The following is a 15,063-nucleotide window of genomic DNA, read 5'->3' as shown; positions in this document are numbered from 1 at the left end:
ACGGCCTATCGGATGGAGCGAGTGCCAAGGATTCCTGGATAATTGAGGAGCAGAGAGGAAGTCTCACTAGGGAGATTCCAGCAAATGGATTTTGTTTTGCATGATTAATTGGAAAACTAAGCCATGATTGCATTCTAGCAAGCCGGTAATTTAGCACCCATTCGAACCATTGTTTTAAACTATTTACATAACACATCTCTAGGGAGGATGAGGAGAAATTGGTCTTCCCTTGTAAAACTTGAATACCTTTCCTCAGGTTCAGAATAATGGATTTATTGCATGCATTTATTATGGGCAATTTTCTAAACCAGACATCTTCCTGGGAAGCAAAGACACCATTTAAAATTTAGATGCTAGAATAAATCACTTGCTCCTGGTAAACAGCACTGCTGTGACTTTGATCAGTTCACAGTCTCAACTGACTGGGGCTGGTGGGCACAGTGGCCTGCAGAGGGGGCTCAGTGGCGGGTGTGGAACTATATCATGTGCCCAGCACACACCCACGGGGGGGAGGGGCACCAAAGCCGGCCAGCCAGTGCAGCTGCGGTGGGAGGGATTTGGTTGGGTTTTGTCTTATTTCCATGTGAGCACACTCCTTCAGTCCGAGCCAAAACAATTAATTTAGGCAAGGGGTCAGCAAACTTTTTCTGTGGAGGGCCAGATAGTAAATATTTTAGGTTCCCCCAGCCAAGAGGAAAAACTGAACAACTGTTCTAACTAAAGGGCTACATGGTCTCTTTTCACATTTACATTTAAAACTGTGAAAACTATTCTCAGCTCTCGGGCTGTGCGAGACCAGGTGGTGGGCTAGATTTGGTCCCGGGCCATCGTGGGCAACTTCCGACTTAAATCGGGCGGCTACCGCAGGGCCATGGAAGCTGTGCTCCCAGGCCCCAGATGCACGAGCCATTAAAGGGAGGTTTTTGTCCCTTTATTAGGGCAATTCCATAGCTGATAACTCCTTACAACAATTATGAATAAAATAATGATACTATCTACCTTTTGCAGAGCACTTTACAACTTCTTCCCCATCTTAATAAATGCCATCACCATGAAGCAGAAAAACCCAGGAGTCATTTTACTCTATTCGTGCCTTTCCTTCCCACTATGGGCAAGTTCCGACGGTCCTCCCCCACCACACCTCCGAGCCAGCCACTCGACACAGACAGGTACTTGCACGCTCACATTCACAGCAATTTTCACAACAGCCAGAGGGTGGAAACGACCCAAATGTCTACAGACAAATGAGCGCACGAACAAAATGTGGTCTACACACACAGTGGAACAGTATTCAGCCTGAAAAGGGAAGGAAGGTCCGATGCTACAGTGTCAATGAACCTGAAGACAGGATGCAAAGTGAAAGACACCAGACACAAAGTGACGTATATTACACAAAGTGTATGACACTCCTCGTGTGAGGTGCCTGGAAAGGTCAAATTCACAGAGACAAAAAGTAGGTGAGAGGCTATCAGGGGCTGAGTGGGGAGGGGGTTGGGGATTTACTATTTCACGAGTACAGAGTTTCTGCTTGGGATGATGAGAAAGTTCTGGACATGGAAGGTTGTAATAGTTGCACAACATTGTGGATGTACTTAATGCCACTGAATTTAACATCAAAAATGGTTTAAACAATAATTTTACGTATGCTTTAGCACAATATTTTAATAAAAATTTCAAAACCACCCACCATGCCTTGGCTGGTGTAGCTCAGTGGATTTAGCATGGGCCAGAGAACCAGAGGTCACACTGGTTCGATTCCCAGTCTAGGGCACATGCCTGGGTTGCAGGACAGGTCCCCAGGACAGGGCGTGCGAGAGGCAACCACACATTGATGTTTCTCTCCCTCTCTTTCTCCTTCCCTTCTCCTTTCTCTATAAATAAATACATACATACATAAGTACATAAAATAGAAATAAATACATAAAATCTTAAAAATAAAAGAAAACACTGGTACCATCTCCCTTGCCACCTCCCTAACCCAAGGGACCGTGATTCCTGGGCCCTTACTTGGCCTCTCTGTGTCCCTTCTCATTCCCTGCACTGTGTTCTCCATAGAACCACAGAAATAAGATGACTATTTTCTTACTTAAAACTCTCCAGTGGCGTCTAACTGTGTTCCTCAAAGCGTGGGGGACGGACCAGCCACACCAGCCTCTCTGGGGGGCAGCATCTCAGGCCCCACCCGGACCACCCTCTGCCTGTCAGTGACTGAGATGCAGCAAACACCCAACGTCCAGCCCCAGCTCCCCTTCCCGACTCCACTCCTGGGGCCACGGAAGCATATTCCCAAACTTGACTTCCTGTCCAGTCCCCCTTGCAGCTAAGAGCGGTTCTGGTTACTGAGAAGTGAGAAGAACCTGCTCGTAGGGAGATGCGCTGCCTAGAGTAGCCACACCCACTCATGACAGGCAGGCTGAAGAGTGGGAGAGCGTCAGTCCTGACATGGCCGAGTCGTTGAACTGGAATCAACAGCCATCTGGCTGCAGGCTTCTCTACAACTAAAAACGATAAACTTCTATATGTTTAAGTTATTGTCAGTCTAGTTTTTCACAGCACATGTGTTTCTAACTGATACAGCCAGACTCCCATTGCCTCGAGGATCACATCCAGACTGCCTGCCAACGCCCACAGACCGCCTGACACTCTGTCTCCCTCTCGTCCCACTCTCCCCTCCACCTCGTCTCCAGCCACAGGCCGGAACTTCCGATCACCGCCTGCTCAGATGGCTCCTCCTACCGGCCTTGAAGTAGGGCTGGGTGTGTCCTACTGGGTGCATCCGGACACGTGTCTCACTTTATTCAGAGCACAGAGCACCATGAGAAATTACTGCAGTTCTCCATCATCGACTGATTTGTTTATGTCTCCTACCCCACCCACGTGCTGGAGTTTAGATCCCATGGGGGCACCCAGACAGGAGCTTGCCTCTCCTGTTCACTGCTGTATCTCTGGTCCCTAGAAGAGCAGCCAGCACAAGAAAGGGGCTCAGTAAGTCACCACTGACCGAACAATGGAGGAACTTACAAATACTTGTCACATCCCTTATTCAATCAGTTCTAACCACTGCCCTATGATGCAATTGGGGGAAAGTATTTAAAATCATTTTGCCGATGAGCAAGAGGAAGTCCGGGAAGGTAGAAAGGTTCACATCTCACAAATGGCATGTACGTCCAGCCTGTGACCCACAGAGTGGGCACAGCAGGATCCAGTCCCCGCCTCTACCCTTTACCTGCTGTGTGACCTTGAACGAGTTGTGTAGGCCCTCACGGAGTTCCTCTCTGAGGACGGGACTGATGGTACTTTCTTTCCTCCGAAGACTAGGAGGCTTAAAGTAGGGAGTTCATAGCATTTGGCTTGGTGCCTAGCACGTAGTGAGCACTAAAAATAAATAGTCCTTCTCATTCGTTAGTGATTGACATCTGTAATGAGTGCCATAATTATCATTTGCTTAAATGTTATACTCAGTACTAATGAATGCAAGGCCAGACTGGCCCTCTGGTCTCTGACCTCAGACCCCGGGCATCTGCCTCAACCCCCTGCTGTTCCCCAGCCACTGCCCTCACTCTCCCTTTCCACACGCCAGAGGCAGTAAGCTGAGGGCAGGCAGGAGCAGGTGCTGTGAAGGGGGGGGTGAGAGGTACACCAAACGGTGTCTCTGTTGGCCTCGCTGTGTGCCAGCCTGGCCTGCTGGCCACCCAGGCCCTTCCCACACTGTGAGCAACCTTCCCCAGGAACAAGCGAGTCAGGCCTTGAGCTGCTAGCTAACTCAGGGGAGCTCATTTTCGGGCTCCTTGACACCTCCCACCTATAGCTTGGGCAGCTCCAAGAACCTCTTCCTTCCCTCCACTGAGCCAGCTCTTCCTTCGGGCTCCAGGCAGGTGTTCCGAGACACAGCCGAAGACAATACTGTAACACTACATGCAAGCTTCCCGTGTCTCCCCCTGCACAGGGGCGGGTGGCCTTCTCTGTTTGCATGGGAGCAGGTGGCATGAAGGTAGTTCTCTGAGCTCCTGACCTATGATGGGCACAGCTGGGATTCAGGTGCCCACTCTGCTTGCTATGTGGCCTCACCTGGTCCACTCCCCACTCTCTCCTGGAACACTGCTGTCCAGCAAGGAGTGGTGAAGAGAACAAGCTTTGGCCGACTGTGGAGATTTTAGACAATTGCCTAAACTCGGGAAGCCATATAGTATGCATCAGAGTCACTTGGCCAGGAACAGAGAGAGGCGGGGCTCCACCCAGAAAGACAAGGGCTGAGACTTACTGAGTGCCCACTCTCAGTGGCCCGCTCTGTGCCGGGCACTGCTCTCCGTGCTCTGCCCATCTCGGGCAGCCCTGTGAGATGTGCACTGTTATTACCTCCATTGTGCAGAGGGAAGGAACAAGGTAGGATGGTCTTGTCCGATGCCACACTTCCTCCCACTGCCTCCCTCAGAACCCACTGGGGTGAGCTCACCATGACGCACCTAACTGCCACCCCTGGCAGGGGCTAAAGGCTGGCCCCCAGGTTCTTTGATCAACCCTGCCAGAGGTAGCATCTGCTGCCCCAAAGGTCAGTCAGCCCCACTGATGAGGTCCTGCCAATGGACATGGGAGCCATTAATGAGGGCATCATGACAGATGGAAGCTAGTGTGCCAGCTTCTCAGAAGATGGCTCTCCCTCCATCTCTAATGCCAGGGGCAGGATGAAGGGCCTTGGGAAGGGGCAGTGGGCCCCGACTGGGACTAAATGTTCTGGGTTTCTGCCTCCCCTTTCTCTCACTCTTTGGAAAGCTCTGTCCTGGCTTCTTCCTTCTTTCTGTCCTTTCTCTTTTGCTGACCACCTGGAGGCCAATGACCTTGACTCTGGTTACAGGATTCCTTTCTCCCCACACAGTTGGAGAGGATTGAAGTAGACATTTGCATCCCACCTTCTCCCCTCTGCTTGCCCATTCCACAGGCGAAGTTTCTGAGACCCAAGCATTATAGAATCACAGGCTCTCACAGATCGCCACTCTCTGAAGGACTTTAGACTCATCTGGTCTAGGGATTCTCAGCAAGGAGTAAGTACGCTGTCCCCTGGGGCAGTTAGAAAAGAGCAGGGTCTATTTTGGTGGTCCCCATGCCTAGGTCACTTCTGACGGCGACGGACATGGTAGCAACAGCAAACAGGGATGCCCGACGCCCTGTGTGGCATCAGAGCAGTTCTGCGCAGAAGAGAATTGTACCACCCAAAATGCCAACGGTGCCACCACCATCAATCTCTATGCAAGAAAAAGCTGAAGTTCAAAGAGAAAAAGTCAAAGTCACTGTGGCAAGAACTGCCAGTTGCCTTCCAACTTCTCTTTTCCTCATCTCCTTAGAAAAAGAACTCTCCAAATAGCTGAGTGCTCAGAGGCTCTGCTGCCCCTCTTCCTGAACCGTGGGAGCCATGTGCAAGGCCCCGTCCATGAGATTAAGCAGGTTGCACCGTGCAAGACTGCCAACGGGTCTCCTTGCATAGGAGGGTGCCCTTTTCCTGCCCTTCCTTCTTCTGCTGCCTGAAACACAGATGGAGCCTGAGCAGCCTCTTGGGCTAGAAGAGCTGCAGGATGGAAGGCGTCCAAGGCCCTGGCAAATGTGGAGTTGCTACCCCAGCACTGAACTGTCTGCCTCTAGACGTCTGTTCATGGAAGAGAAATACACTCTCTTTTTAATTGTTACTTAGGAAATATTTCTAATATATGCAACTAAATTGATATAGTCACGTACCTGGTTAAGATTAATATTCATCAAACATTTTTTGGCATCTACATGTGTCAAGCAGGATGTTGGGCATTTTTGACAGGCATTATGTCTAATTTTTAATCTCACATCGCAGAGAAACTATTTAAAAAGCAAAAGGGGACTTCCTATACGATGGCAGCAAAGGCATGTAGGACTGGCCTCTTTGCAAAACCACATCAAAATTACAACTAAAATATAAAACAACCATCACTCAGAACCATCAAAATTTTAGTTGAAAAAAAAATTGAGTTGAATGGAAGTCTGACAACTATGAAATTAAAGAAACCACATCCATCCAGACTGGTAGGAGAGGCACAGACATGGAATGGGCTGGTCCCTCACCCACGTGTGGTGGATAAAAATTCAGGACGGATATCTCGGGAGTGAGGAGTCCCAGCCCCACACCAGGCTCCCTAGGCCAGGGTCTCAGTGCCAGGAAGATAAGTCCCCACAACTTCTGGCTGCAAAAACCAGCAGAGACTGAGTCAGTGGAACAAACTGCTGGAGACCCAAGCAGTTCCTCTTACAGAACCCGCACATGGACTCACCTACTCAGACTCACTCCCTCTGAGCTCCAGCACCAGGGTAGGAGCCTGAAGGGCACCAGCAGGATACAGGGAGGAACTGAAGTGTCTGGCATCAGGCAAGCAGAGGCTGTTGTCCCTTTTCTAAACCTTCCCACCACAGAGGTGGCAAGCTGGTGCCATATCTGAGACTCCATCAACCTGGCTAACACTGTTTGACCCACCTTGGAGATCCCTGGAGACTCTGCCCCACCCAACTTTTGAGCCCATCCAAGCTGCTTTTCCAAATGAATGGCTGGCCTTGACTCAAGCTTTACAGCTTCCCAAACCCTCTCAAACAAGCTATAGCTGGCCTCAGTGAGCTCCAGGCCCAGCACTAGCAGCAGCCAGCTTAGATTCACAGCTTCCCCTGGGAATCTCCAAGCTCAGCACATGTAGCAGCCATCTCAGATTGCTTTACAGTTCAGGCAGGGTGACCCTGGGCAAAACACAGGTAGGGACTGACCTTGGCCTGCACCACCCAAGAAACCCCTGGGCCATTGAACCCAGGGGACAACTACAGACCACATCAGAGCACCGCCACCCTGCCCCTACACAGCTGATCCTCCACAAAGGGCAGAGGTTGGTAGTAAGTGGTCATAGCCAGTCCTTGCAGCTGACTGGCCTGAGTAAATCCCTCTCATTGATCTGCCGACAGCAACCAAGTCTCAACAAGAGGAGGTGTACTCAGCCCATATGAAGGACACAACTTGAGTACCCAGCTTAGATGATAGGGGAGGCTGTGCCACTGGACCCTACAGGTCACCTATTACATTTGGCCACACTACCAAGACACAGAGTCAAAGAAGCTCTACCTAGTACACAGAAAGAAACACAGGAAGGCTGCCAAATGAGGAGACAAAAAAACATGGCCCAAATGAAAGAACACATCAAAGCTCCAGAAAAAGCACTAAATGAAATAGAGATAAGCAATCTATCAGATGCAGAGTTCAAAACACTGGTTATAAGGATGTTCAAGAAACTTAGTGAGGACTTCAACAGCATAAAAAAGGTCCAGTCAGAAACAAAGGCTATGCTAATTGAAAAAAAAGAACAATTTATAGGGAAACAACAATAGAGTGGATGAAGCCAAGAATCAAATCAATGATTTGGAACATAAGGAACCAAAAAACGGCCAATCAGAAAAAAAAAAGAAGAAGAAAAAACAACCCCCCAAAATTAGGACAGTATAAGGAGCCTCTGGGACAACTTCAAGTGATCTAACATTCACATCATAGGGGCACCAGGAGAAGAGAAAGAGCAAGAAATTAGAAATCTACTTGAAAAAATAGTGAAAAAAAAACCTTCCCTAATTTGGCAAAGGAAATAGACATGTAAGTCCAGGAAGCACAGAGAGTCTCAATTATGATGGATGCAAAGAAGCCCACTCCAAGACACATCATGATTAAAATGCCAAAGTTAAAGATGAGGAGAGAACCTTAAAAGCAGGAAGAGAAAAGAAATGAAGTTACCAACAGGGGAGTTCCTGTAAGACTGTCAGCTGATTTCTCAAAAGAAACTTTGCAGGCTAGAAGGGATTGGCAAGAAATATTCCAAGTCATGAAAAGCAGGGACCTACAGCCAAGAGAGGGTCGTGGGGCAATGGGAGAAGAGGTGAGGGGATTAAGAAGTACAAACAGGTAGTTACAGAATAACCATGGGGATGTAAAGTACAGTATAGGAAATGGAGTAGCCAAAAAACTTATACTGATGACCAAACAGATTTTGAAAAGAATCAAACAGAAATTCTAGCTCTAGAGGAAAAAAATGATCAGCCTAACAGCAGATTAGACACAGCTGTAAAGAGAATTAGTGAATTGAAAGTTAGGTCTAAAGAAACTATCCAGAATGCAACCCAGAGAGTTAAAGGTAGAAAATACAAAAGCAAGAGAATGACATAGAAAAAAGTAAGGAGTCTTATATTTTTAAAAGAAGTACCTAAAGGGAGGATAAAGAACATGTGAAGAGGCATTCTTCACGTGATCCTACCCTGTGGGTATGTTGTTTTTCTGCTTTGTTTTGTGTGCAGTAACAAGATGTGTTGCTCTTCAGTAAGTAAAACTCTGGCCACAGCCCTGGGGGAGAAAGTCTAAACGTTTCCTCCTCGTGTGCATGTATAATGCACCCACCACTCCAGAATCATATGTTCTGATTCAGTTTTGCTGCCCCCCAATGCCCTGTGCTCTGCCTAGTCATCCCTCCCTGAGCCCCTGGCAACCACTGATGTTTTTAGTGTCTTAACAGTTTTGACTTTTCCAGAATATCGTCTAGTTTGAATGTAGCCTTTCCAGATTGGCTTCTTCCATGTTTAGCAATCCACACTGACACCGCCTCAATGTCTTTTCCTGATTTGATGGCTCATTTCTTTTTCCCACCGAATATTATTCCATTGTCTGGATCTGCCACTGCCTGCCCATTCGCCTGCTGAAGCTCATCTTGCTCGCTTCCCACCTGTGCGTGTCCACAATAACTTCCTAACTGTTCAGAATCACTCAAACTCACTTCAGGTACAGCTTGTGTTCCCAAACCCTATGGTACTGCGCATTTCTGCATTTGAACAGTTAATTCAAATTAAACAAAAAGCAAAGCCCACTGAGCATGAAAACAAACAAACAAAAAAACAGAACTTGAGTTCTTTCAATCCTGTCATGCTATGGATCGCGTGGAGGTCTGTCCTGTGTTTCAAAGTGAAAACTGATGCCGAGTGTGTGCGGAGAACTGCAGTGCTTTTGTTTGGTGAGCACGGTTTTGTGAAATATTTAAATGAAATGGACATCTTTAAAATTGAAATGTCTTCTGCATTTATTTGTTCAAAACTAAAGAACAATTTAAAGTAATTATTACTGCCTTGACTGATGTGGCTCAGTGGGTTGGACATTGTCCCAAAAAGCTAAAGTTTGCCAGTTCGATCCCCAGTTGGGGAACATGCCTGGGTTGTGGGTTCGATCCCTGGTCGGGGTGCCTATGGGAGTCAATCAATCGATGTTTCTCTCTCTTTCTTTCTCCCTCCCTTCCCCTATCTCTAAAAATAAATTAATTAAACCTTCAATAAAAAATAAAATAATTATTACATGATTCCCATATTTTGCCACATATAATATGCATTTTTTGCCCACTTTTTTGAGGAAAAATAAGGATGCACCTTATACATGGGTAGTGCTAACTCCACATAATGTAAATGTTTTTAATTCTTTTATTTATGCTTATGCATTAAAAGTATAACCCTAGCCCTAGCTGGTGTAGCTCAGTGGATTGAGCACGGGCCTGTGAACCAAAGAATCGTGGTTCGATTCCCAGTCAGGGCAGATACCTGGGTTGCAGGCCAGTTCCCAGCAGGGGACGCACGAGAGGCAACCATACATTGGTATTTCTCTCCTTCTCTCCTTCCCTTCCCCTCTAAAGCTAAATAAATAAAATCTTTTAAAAAATTCATTAAAAAGAAAGTATAACCCTAGAAAGCAATAATGATATCTGTATGCAAAATAATACCCTAGAATACAATAATCGGTTCTGTTTCTAAATATAAATAAATACAAAATTGAATTAAAAAATTAAAATGAAAGTTGAAACTTTGGGCGAAAACCAAGGGTGCACATTATACATGGCAAAATAGAGTATTATTTTAAAATAGTTTTATCATATTGATAATTCTAAGATAGCCTCCAAGATGCCAGCCCTGTAGTACTCGTGGCCTGAATAAGTGCCCTTCCCTTGTGTGTGGGTGGGACCAGCAGATAGAATAGAATATTAATCAGTTAATTAAAGGGATATTTCCTCATGGGCCTGGCCTAACCAGCTGAGCCTTTTCACAGAAGGTGACATGACAGAGTTCTCTAATGCCGGCTTTGGAGATGCAGCCCCCACGAGTTCCAGAGCTGCAGAGAAACTAATTCTGACACAACTCACGTCAGTCTGGAGGACTTCGAACCTCACACGACCCTAACTCCCGGTTGCTACCCTGACTGCAGCTTCGTGAGACCCTGTGCAGAGGGCCCTGCTACCCTGTGCCTGGACTCCTGACCCACAGAGCTGTCACATGATAAATACGTATTGTTTCAAGTGCTAAGTTTGTAGCAACCTGTTATAGCAGCCATAGAAAAATAACACACATGCCCCAGCCCTCACACCGTGCAGGAATCATTATCACTGCTTGGCAGGTGCCAAAACAGAGAAGCGAGGTGTCTCAGCCAGTCTCAGGGTTGGGAAGTGACCACGGCAGACTGGAAGCCAGGCCTGTCTGACTCCGGGCCTCCAGGGGGTTCACTCCATGGACTAAACACCCCCCTGCTGTCATTGCCAGGCCCTTGGGGTGACTTGTGGTGATCTCTGGTGTGGACAGGGGCTCGTGGCACAGAAGGGCCTTGTGAAGGAGGCCGTTCCCACCCAGACTCGGACTGGGCATCTAGGTGAGCAAGTGGGGGCACAGGCGCCAGCCATGGCCAGTCTGGCCTTCTCTTTGTTTCCTCTATGTCCCACTGACAATTATTCCATCTGTGTATCTTGCCTGTCCTAGCCCTCATCCTCCTGCCCCACACTCAAAGGTCAGCCATTTGAGAATCCACCTTTGGCATGGGTTCCTGGTGCCTACCAGGGTGCCAGCCACACAATAGGTACCCAGGGGCACTTGCTGAATGGGTTACAAATGTGCGAAGCCCTCGACATTGCCAGCTCTGCTCCAAATCACCCCACTCCATGGGACCCAGGAGCACCCCCTGCCAGGCCTCCTGGAGCTTCCCAGGTTCCCTGACACAGCACTTGCTCCCTCTGCTGGTGGAAGTGGGCAAGTGCATGAAGATCCCTCCAGGCTGGGAGACCCCGGACGTGCTGGGAAGGCTCAGAGGAGCTCCCAGCCCTGAACCCTGGCCTCAGCCCTGCCCAGTGAGGGCGCCCTGCCCTGAGCCTTGCACACCCTGGCCTCAGCCCCTCTCCACAGGGCTGGCAAAGCAACAACATGCTTCAGAAACTCTGTCTTTGCCAAGCAAGGCCTGAATAGAGGACTCCAGACCAGGAAGGGGGGCCCTGGGATGTGGCTGAACCTGCCGGTGGCTGCAGTGGGGAATGGCTGGGCCCGGGGAGCAGACAGCACTACGGGCACCTCCTGGCTGGATGTCCTTGGTCAAATCACTTACCTCCCTGAACCACTGTATTCTCAACCACAGAAGAAACATGATTCCTGATTCAGAAGGTAATTGGGCCTTCCGAATGGGCCATCAGCCACCGTGGGAATCACGTTCCCAGCTCAGAGCACTGAGGCACAGGAGAGCTGTCCCTATTTGCGGTTACTGTCACGTTGTTGCGTGTGCCTGTCTCTGATGTTCCTCCGTGTGGGCTGGCCTCAGCGACTTCCTTCTCATGAGTACAGTGGAAGTGACAGTGAGTAGCTCCTGAGAGCAGGTGACACAGTGCTGTGATTCCTCCTTGGCCGCTTCGAAATCACTCCCCCAAGGAAGCCGGCTGCCCTGTCCCTGGACACTGAAGCAGCCCGAGAGACCTCTGGCCAGCAGCCCTGAGAATGAACTGGGAGCAGGTCATCGGGCCCCAGGCAAGCCTTCTGACAGGCAGCCCTGCCAGCTCCTCCACTGCAGCCTCCACAGAGGCCCTGGGTCAGGGCCGCCCATCCAAGCCACTCCTGAGTTCCTGGCCGCAGAAACGGTGAAGACGAGGGAATGGCTGCTGTTTTAAATTTGTGTTGTATTGCATATGAAAATCTAACTCAAACCCTTTTTTTATTTTTTTAAACTTTTTTATTGATTATGCCATTACATTTGTTCTATTCCCCCCCTCCATTCCCCTCCACCCTGCATACCCCTCCCCCACCATTTCCCCCTTTAGTTCATGAACACGTGTCTCAAATTCTTTAGATTCTGTATTTCCCCTGCTATTCTTACCCTCCCCCCGTCTATTTTCTATCTACTGTCTATGCTACTTATTTTCTGTACCTTCTCCCCCCTTCTCCTCCTCCCACTCCCCTGTTGCTAACCCTCCATGTGATCTTCATTTCTATGTTTCTACTCCTGATCTAGCTGTCCTCTTAGTTTGCTTTTGTTTTAGGTGTGGTTGTTAATAACTGTGAGTTTGCTGTCCTTTCACTGTTCATCTTTTTTATCTTCTTTTTTCTTAGGTAAGTCCCTTTAACATTTCATATAATAAGGGCTTGGTGATGATGAACTCCTTGAATTTGGTCTTATCTGAGAAGCACTTTATCTGTCCTTCCATTCTAAATGAAAACTTTGCTGGGTAGAGCAATCTTGGTTGTAGGTCTTTGGTTTTCATGACTTGGAATACCTCTTTCCAGCCCCTTCTTGCCTGTAAGGTCTCTTGAGAAATCAGCTGACAGTCTGATGGGAACTCCTTTGTAGGTGACTGTCCCCTTAGCTCTTGCTGCTTCTAGGATTCTCTCCTTCATTTTAATCTTGGCTAATGTAATGATGATGTGTCTTGGTGTGTTCCTTCTTGGGTCCAACTTCTTTGGGACTCTCTGAGCTTCCTGGATTTCCTGGAAGTCTATTTCCTCTGCCAGAATGGGGAAGTTCTCTGTTATTATTTGTTCAAATAAGGTTTCCACTCGTGACTCTTCCCCTTCTGGTACCCCTATAATTCGAATGTTGAAACGTTTAAAGATGTCCTGGAGGTTCCTAAGCTTCTCATTTTTCTGAATTCTTATTTCTTCATTCTTTTCTGTTTGATCATTTTTTTCTTCCTTCTGGTCCACTCCCTTGATTTGAGTCCCAATCTCCTTTCCATTACTATTGGTTTCCTTTGTATTACCATTCATTTCAATTAGTTTAGCTTCCATATGTTTCTCTAATTTGTGACTAAAATCAACCAGTTCTGTAAGGATCCTGATAACCAGTGTTTTGAACTGTGCATCTGAAAGACTGGCTATTTCTTCATCGCTTAGATCTATCGGTTCTGGGGCTCTGAGTTGTCCTAGAGCCATTTTTGGTCAATTCGTGCCGTTAAGTAAGCAGAGCGAAGCCTTAGTTGTTTACCAGGACGGGGCGACCCAGGTCACTGGTTTGTGACGCTGTGTGTGGGGGCGGGGTCAGAGAGGGAGCAATGGTGGTCCTCTCTGCTAGCCCAGTCCGTCCAGTCACACCACTCGCCCCGGGCCTGTATCCGATCAGAATTGTGCGAGCCTGCTGCCCCGCACAGGCTTCCTTCCTCACTGGTTTGTCTGCACGCAGATGCGCGACCGACCACAGACAGCCCACCGCGCCTCTTCCCTGTGCGCTGTCGTAGCCAGCCCGCGATCTGCGCCTTCGGCTGCTCGCGCAACCACCCGTTCACGCACCACCCGTTCACGCACCCCCCGTTCGGGGATTTTTTCTTGCCAACCTGCTCCGCTCTGGCTTCGCTGCTCTTACCGGTTTAGCTGAGCATTTAGTTGTCTTTGGACTCCGTATTGTCGATTTTCTGTGTGGCTTGGTTGTGCTTATTGTTGTTAAAAATAGTTGTTCTTAGATTTGGTTGTGCACAGAGGCAAGGTGGTTCCACCTACGTCTCCATCTTGGCGGAAGTCCTCAAACCCTTTTTTATCAGCATCCTTGGACCAGCAATTCCTCTGGGGTCCAGCTGCCCATACCTGGCCACCTCTGGGGTTACACAGACCTGTGTTAAAGAGGCCCCCCAAAGCTGGCCACGAAGGAAGGAATAATGCCTTTGTGGTCCTCAAGGCACAGGTGGGGAAACCTAGGCCCCAAAAGGTTGAGCAGTCCACCCGAGGTTACAGAGGGAGATAGCAGACCTGGGATCTGAACCAAACTCCCAGGTGCTTAACCAACAGATCGCATGGCCCCCTGAAGGGGCACAGTGGGTCCTCTCTCCTGGGGCAGAGGCGGGGAAGGGGGGTGGGCAGTGACTAACACAGGTTCCGGATCAAATCTGTTGTCCCTTAGCCAAGTCAGTGCCTCTGCCCTCTCCCTGCTGGCAGGTGAGCCCACCCCTCACCTGCCCCCGCGGCTGGTCACTAAGCACGTTCATGATGAGCGGGTCCTCCAGGTCAGCCGAGCGGACCACCCTCCCATTTGTTCGGATGTAGAGTCTGGCTCAAAGAGGTACGGTGGCTTATCTAACCCCACGGAGGCAGCAGAGGGAGCCCTACAGCCGGAACCCAGGGTCCCGGTTCCCCTCAGTCTGACTTGACCACAGGGGTGGCCTGTCCCAGCGCTGCTGGCCTCAGTGCTCACTGCAGGCTCCGCCCACCCGCCAGAGGCCTGGGATTGGAATTGGAGGCCAAATTTCCCAGCATCCTCCACAGCCGGACCCTGAAGGAGCCAGGAGGAGCGGACTTATCTCCACCTGGGAGGTGGTGTTGTCTCACCCCACCCCCCCACCTCACCGCCAGGCAGCCTTGATTAATGGGCTGGTGCTATCTTATCTCCCAGCTGCCACGGTTAGGGATTAATGGGTGGTGGCAGGGCACAGTCGGCCCCCAGATCAACCCCAGAGCTCCCCAGGAGGGTGGGTTGCAGGGGGAGGGGGGAGCAGAAGGGGCTGTGTCCCGCTGTCCTCTGGCTCTCCTACCTAAACCAAACTGGCTGAGTCGCCACAAACTGTGTAAAGCACCAAGACAGCGCCTGGCAGCGGGTCAGGGGTTGGATAAATGGCAGTCATGGTAACTTTGTTGGCCCTTGGACCCCAGGCCCGTGCCTGACTTGGGCTGAGCTGCCCCAGTTAGGTAGCCAAAGCCCCCACCACTGGACAGCCCAGGGGCTGACCAGAAAGTCACCTCCCCACTCCAGCCTCAGCGCTCCAC

Source organism: Artibeus jamaicensis, unplaced genomic scaffold (genome assembly GCF_021234435.1).
Source record: "Artibeus jamaicensis isolate MK-2021 breed Jamaican fruit bat unplaced genomic scaffold, CSHL_Jam_final contig_252, whole genome shotgun sequence".
In the NCBI taxonomy this organism is placed as follows: Eukaryota; Metazoa; Chordata; class Mammalia; order Chiroptera; family Phyllostomidae; genus Artibeus; species Artibeus jamaicensis.
This window is presented reverse-complemented; position numbering follows the sequence as displayed.